Source organism: Carcharodon carcharias, chromosome 10, assembly GCF_017639515.1.
Source record: "Carcharodon carcharias isolate sCarCar2 chromosome 10, sCarCar2.pri, whole genome shotgun sequence".
Lineage (NCBI taxonomy): Eukaryota > Metazoa > Chordata > Chondrichthyes > Lamniformes > Lamnidae > Carcharodon > Carcharodon carcharias.
In genome coordinates this window covers 149,095,424-149,102,649 of record NC_054476.1, presented here as the reverse complement: position 1 = coordinate 149,102,649, position 7,226 = coordinate 149,095,424, and the positions used below count along the sequence as shown (strand labels likewise).

General features: G+C 48.0%; 1 pseudogene; it reads left to right on the top strand.

The window, feature by feature from the left end:
* Positions 1–5,657: 5,657 nt before the first annotated feature.
* Positions 5,658–5,853, top strand: LOC121283751 (annotated as a pseudogene).
* The last annotated feature ends 1,373 nt before the right edge of the window (positions 5,854–7,226 follow it).

Below are 7,226 nucleotides of genomic sequence, written 5' to 3'. Positions count from 1 at the left end.
AAATTACCTGAAAGAACATTACAAAACGTTTCTAAATTGCCATCACAAAAAGTGCAATCAGATTCAACTTTTACACATGGTTCACAAGGTGCATCAATACAATCAATGAACATTACAGTCATTTCAATATGGTGATTACAGACAGTCAGACAGTGCAATGGGACTGGAGTTATTGACATACATCATGTTGCACTCTGAGGTGCTTCAATACAATTTAATATATTTAGTATTCACTAAATACATTTATTGTGAGTCATACACATTCCTGTAAGTGACAATTGGCCAGAAGGAGGCAGTGGTCAGAGAAGAACACCAATGAATGGGTGGGAATCAGAAAGCCTTCTAATTAAATCTGGAGTTAGGCAGGGCTGCCCTCACTCCCCTGTCCTGTTTGTGCTTTGCATAGAACCCTTTGCTTAGTCCATCAAGAAGGATTAAAGAGGCAATGGCTGCAACCAAACCAGCGGGTGCTTAACACCGTTAGGGTGGCAGTAAAAGACAGCGAAGAAAGTACACCCATTTACCGTGCCTTCTTCATTAAGAGAATCTTTTTGGAGCCCTGTGGATTTGAAGCAGCAGAGATCTACTGCCTGCAAGACTTCCCCAGTGCTGGGTGTGACTTTCAAGAATGTTGCTGCCTGCGTCAAGTTCCTGAAGGTGTTCAAGGAGAAGAGAGACCAGCCACAGATGAGAATCCTCACGGTGGAGCCACTCTGCTCTGCTGTCGCAACAGGACTGTGTGGTTACTGTGCAACTCTACATCCCGCACGTCCCTGTCGCCGATGTGCTCACCTTCATCGCCAGGTACGTTTACCAGGTTGGGAACTGCATCGATGTCAAAGACGTCTTCGGGATTTGGACTAGGTCCAGATCAAGGCCACACTCAACATGGATGGTAAAGGAGCAATCCTCCACCCGCCTTCCAGCTTCGCTATCGGGGAAAGCCGTGGCTACCTTATCTACACTGGACAGCCTAAAGTTTGTCGATCATGCGGCAAATCTGGTCATGTGGCGGCCAACAGCAGCGCCATCCTCTGCAATAATTGCAAGCAGGAAGGGCACCGGACAAAGGACTGCTGACAGACTAAGTGCTGCAAACTGTGTGGCAAGGCAGGCCACCTCTACAAGACCTCCCTGGAAATTCTGCTGCGCTTATGCAAAGGCGGCCAAAACCAGCGAGAGGTAAGCTGATGAAATGGTAAGTGTCTCTACCACCAAGGACTCTTGCAAACCTCCACCCACGAAGGCTTCCAATGAGCACAATGGGACAATGGAGGAGGCAGAGAGAGACAAGACGAAGCGAAATATTGAGGCAGCAGACAGCCAAACAACTGCACTGCCCCCTGAGCCTCCCACTCTTCAGCAGAGTGAATCAATGGAGGAGGAACCAGCGGAGAACTGTGAAACCTCTCTTTGAGTCCCTGACACATTGGTGGGAAGCGAACAAGGAAAACGTCAAGAAGCTCTCTATCCTCAAAGACGTCCAGAAAGCTAGAAAGGAACAGAGGGAAATGTTCAGACCAGTAAAAAGGCTCAGTAAAGTCATTGCAGTGCTACATTTTGAGGATCAGCAAACCCTTTCATGCCGGATTGTATGACATGAAGTCCACGTCACAGTGGCACAGCCCCCGGTCCTTCTGTCTCCTATTATGGAGGTCATAGATGATTGTACTCGGGAGAGCCTGGACAAATTGCTAACTCCTGATGAACTGACTACGGCCCTTGAGTCCTTCAAGAAGAGTAAAACTCCCGAAAGCGACAGCTTACCAGATGAGTTGTATTTGGATCTGTGGGACTGGATCGGCCCAGACTTGCTAGAAGTATACGAGAGTATGCTGCTGGCTGGTAGCATGTCAGAATCCATGAGGAAAGGCATCATCACCCTCATCTACAAGCGGAAGGGGGAAACGGAGGAAATTAGAAATTGGAGACCCATCTAACTATTGAATGTGAACTATAAGATTCTGTCCAAGGTCATCACCAATCAGGTCAAGTCTGCCCTGGAGTTGGTGATCCACCCTGACCAGACCTGGCCTGTAGCTGGCAGGAAGATCTTTGACAGACTCACACTACTCAGGGAACGATTGCCAATGTACAGGACAGGGGTGTGGAAACCTGCCTCATCAGCCTGGACCAGGAGAAGGCCTCTTACAGAGTCTCGCACAGCTACTTGATGGATGTGATCTCCAAAATGGGACTTGGGGAGAGATTCCGCAACTGAATCCAATTGCTCTACACTAACATCAGTATCAAAGTTTCAATCGATGGGTGGGAATCAGAAAGTTTTCCAATTAAATCTGGAGTCAGGCAGGGCTGCCCTCTCTCCCCTGTCCTGTTTGTGTGTTGCATAGAACCCTTTGCTGAGTCCATCAGGAAGGATCCGTGCATAGGAGGAGTGGTGAACCCAGGCAGTGGAGGCAGTCAGGTCAAAGCCTCTTTGTACATGGACATTGTCGCCGTCTTCTGCTCAGATCCGCTGTCAGTGCGCAGACTGATCCACATCTGCGACCAGTTCAAACTGGCTTTGGAAGCCAAGGTAAATCGTGGGAAGAGCAAGGCCATGTTCTTTGGGAACTGGGCTGACTGATCCTTTGTCCCCTTCACTGTCAGATCAGACAGCCTGAAGGTACTGGGAATATGGTTCAGAGGGACTGGGGCATGCGTTAGAAACTGGAAGGAGCGAGTGGCTATGATGGAAAGAAAACTGGGCATGTGGGAGCGACGCTTCCTCTCCACTGCGGGTGAGAACCTGGTCATCAGGTGTGAGGCACTCTCGGTATTGCTGTATATGGCTCAGGTCCAGCCCATTCCTCACCCCTGAGCGGTGGCGATCACCCGAGCCATCTTTCTTTTTATCTGGAGGTTGAAAATAGATCGTGTCCGCAGGGACGCGATGTACAAGCCTCTAGATAAAGGGGGGAGAAAACATGCCCAACATCGCCCTTATCCTAATGGCCACCTTTGTGTGCGTCTGCACCAAGCTGTGCGTAGATCCTCAGTATGCAAACACCAAGTGTCGCTATGTGCTGAGGTTCTACCTGTCCCCTGTGTTGTGAATGATGGATCTGGCCACTCTGCCATGGAACGCTTCAAGTAGTTGGACCGTGCCGTACCACCTGTCCCTCACGGAAAAATTTATGCAGAGAAACACCTTTGACCACAAGTGCATTAGGCAGTGGTCTGCACGTTAAACCCTAGAGGCCCTGAGGGAAAAGGAGATGATGGATCCTGTCGGATGCTTCCCCAAGCAGACTGTCAAAGCCAGAACTTTCCAACACATACCAAGATGTAGCTTGGCTGGTGGTGAGAAAGGACCTCCCCCTTCAGATCCTCCCTGCATGCCAGGAGTCTCACCTCCTCTGCACATTGCCCTCGAGGTGGCTGTGGTGGGGATGAGGCCATTGTTCACCTCCTTGTGGAAAGTGCCTTTGCAAAGAAGGTCTGGAGAGAGATGCAATGGGTTTTGTCGAGGTTTATCTCGAACAGTTCTGCGACGCAGGACTCTGTGCTCTACGGGCTGTTCCCTGGAACACGCACCGAGACAAATGTCAACTGCAGCTGGAGGATCATCAACTCCGTGAAAGACGCTCTTTGGTCTGCCCGAAATTTGTTGGTATTCCAGTGCAAAGAGTTGTCCCCGACTGAGTGTTGCAGACTACATGCTGAGGGACGCACTAAAGCTTGGGGCAACTGCCGCAAAGGCACGATGGGGAAAGGTTGCTGTCTAAGACCTTTTTGCCATAGTGCACCGAAGGGCTGGGAATTGTATAGACCCCTCGGCCATACAACTCGCAATGAATGTACGTAGTGAATACTAAATGTATTATAATTGTATTGAAGCACCTCAGAGTGCAACATGATGTATGTCGATAACTCCAATACTATTGCACTGTCTGACTGTAATGACCATATTGAAATGACTGTAATATTGATTGTATTGAAGCACCTCATGATCCATGTATTAAAGTTGAATATGATTGCACTTTTTGTGATGGTCATTTAGAAATGTTTTGTAATGTTTTTCAAATATTTCTTGAATAAAGTATATTTTTCCAAAAAAAAAAGAATAGGACCAATTAGGGACCATAGAGAAAACCTGTATGTGGACCGGGAAGACATGGGTACAGTCCTCAATGAATACTTTGCGTTGGTCCTCACAATGCAAAAGGACATGCAGGTATAGTCATCAGTGTGGAGGACTGTGAAATATTCAAGCAAACATAGAGAGAGGAGGTACAAGTGGGTTTAGCGGCCTTAAAAGTGGATAAATCCACATGCCCGGGTGAGACGTATCCCAGGCTGTTGAGGAAGGCAAGGGAAGATGTATCAGGGGCCCTGTCAGTAATGTTCAATTCCTCTCTGGCCACAGGTGAGGCGCCTGTTGTCCAATGCTAATGTTGTCCAATTATTAAAAAAGTGAGGAAGGGATAGACCAGGAAATTACAGGCCAGTCAGTCTAAACTCGATGGTGGGGAAGTTACTAGAAAGAATTCTGAGGGACAGAATATATCTGCACTTGGAGAGACATGGATTAATCAGGGATAGTCCGCATGGATTTGTTAAGGGAATGTTTGACAAATTTGATCAAATTTTCTGAGGAAGTAGGAGTGTTGATGAGGGTAATGCATTTGATGTGGTCTACATGGACTTTAGCAAGGCTTTTGACAAGGTCCCTCATGGCAGACTGGTCAAGAAAGTAAGAGCCAATAGGATCCAAGGCAAAGTGGCATGTTGGATCCAAAATTGGCTGAGAGGCAGGAAGCAGAGGGTGATGGTAGAGGGATGTTTCTGTGACTGGAAGTCTGTTTCCAGTGGGATTCCGCAGGGCTCACTGCTGGGGCGTACATAAATGATTTGGACTTAAATGACAAACCAGGGACAACTCTTTACACTGGAAGACCAGAAGGTTCGGTTAGTTCGAATTGTTCGCAGATGTCAGTCAGTCTGCATACCAACATTGGATCCGAGCAAAAGGTGGCGACATCATCCAATGGTGGCTGTGGTGGGGACTAAACCATTGTTCACCTCCTTGTGGATTGTGCCTTTGCAAAGAAGGTCTGGAGAGAGATGCAGTGGTTTCTGTCAAGGTTCATCCCGAGCAGCTTTGTGACACAGGACTCTGCTGTCTGGGCTGTTCCCAAGACAAACATCAACTGCAGCTGGAGGATCATCAACTTGGTGAAAGACGCAATTGGTCTGCCCGAACCTTGTTGGTCTTCGCAAAGAGTTGACCCCGACCGAGTGTTGCAATCTGGCACATTCTCAGGTCCAGGACTACGTGCTGAGGGACGCACTAAAGCTTGGGGCAGCCGCCGCAAAGGCGCAATGGGGAAAGGTCGCTGTCTATGACCTTACTGCCATAGTGCACCGAGGGGCTGGGAATTGTTTAGAGCCCCTCGGGTTGCACAGCTCAAAATGAATGTATGCATTGAATACTAGTTGTATTATAATTGTATTGAAGCACCTCAGAGTGCAATATGATGTATGTTGATAACTCCAATATCATTGTCTGATTGTCTGCATTGACCATATTGAGATGATTGTAATATTCATTGATTATATTGATGCACCTTGTGATACATGTGTAAAAGTTGAATCTGATTGTACTTTTGTGATGGTGATTTTGAAATGTTTTGTAATGTTCTTCCAGATATTTTATGAATAAAGCATATTTTTAAAAATAGTGTTTCTAGAGTGTTTGGTCTCTCAAACCACAAGGAGGATTTATAGTGTTCTCTTCTGAGCAGGAAGCAGACATTGGGTGTTGCTTTTAGCAGCTGCTGTTTGTCATTGATGAGTGTTCCTTCTCTCTCTTTGTAGAGAGCTGGAGGAAGAGAACACAGTCTGAGTGGTTTGTCATTAACCTTTGTAAAAATAGATGGATGTGGTTTACTGTGATACTAGGGGCAGTGAGGATCAGCTCCAATTGTATGCAATTGGAGCATAGGCTAAATGGTTAACACCTGCTCTGGTTTGTTGTGACCTTGCATTCAGTTGATTGCTGGAATTGTCCTAGATTTGCATTAAGATTTTACCCGCCAGCTGCAATGACTGCTTTCCATGCCGTTTCATCTCGCTGTATTAATTATACATACCTGGGAAACACTCATTTTCCATGGCGGGCGGGCTCATTTGCCCACCACGCCATCACCTCGCTGCTTCATCACGCTGGCCGCCACATTTAAATTGCAGCCATGTGCACACCACTCAGTGCTTCCAGCCCAGGACTGCTGCACAGAAGGCAGGATGGCCCAAAAAGGCAAAATGACTTTAGCTCCCTCAGTTTCGTGATGCATCCCTTGAGCACCTTTTGGACACCATGTAGGCCTGCCGTGATGTCCTCTATCCCTACCCTAGCTGCAGGAGGGGCAGTGACATCCAGCTTGGGAGGTGATGGCAGTGCCAATGCCCTGCAAAAGAGGACAGCCAACCAGTGCTGAAAGAGGATGAATGATCTCCATTGTTTTGCCAGTGTAAGTCACTCTTCTCATCACTCTCAACTCACACACTCAGAAACCCATTACACATCCACAATGCCGTCACTCACTGCCTGTTCAAGGGACATCACCATTCACTCTCTCACACTCACCTTCATCGTCCTCGTCACTTCCATGGGAACCACTCATCACCAGCATATGCCAGGCATAATTATCATCTGCCTGGCAGGCGCCTGCTTACAGTCTCTCTACCTCTATTCATGCAGGACAAGGTGATGCACAACAACAGGGAGCGGTTGCTTACTGGCGCAGGAATGCCTGACATCAAGGTCCTCACGGACTTTGAAAATAGAGGAATTTGCTGGCCAGCGAGGATCTGGACCATCCCTGCGCTGACGGTTAGGTTAGTTGTGCTAGTGATGTGTCCTGTTTCACAGGCTACCTCCGTGCACTGATTACCTCTCCTTGCTTTCACAGGCACACCTGCCAAATAGCCAAGAGAATCCACGACCCAGGGTCTCCAATCAAGCCCTGAGGGAAGCTCAGAAGAAGAATCTGCTGAAACCCTCCCTGAAGTCCCGTCACAGCGCTGACCCACACCCTCCACCAGTGTAGAGACACACACTTCGGTGGGACCTAGCTTTTGAGTAGCCTTGGGACCACAACTTGGTGAGCACATCACACTTTCTGATCCACAGCGAGTGGTGGCTGGGAATTCCCTGGTGCCTGGCACTCAGAGGACCACTAGAGACCAGAAATTTGCTGAGTCAGAGTCAGATGACGAACCTC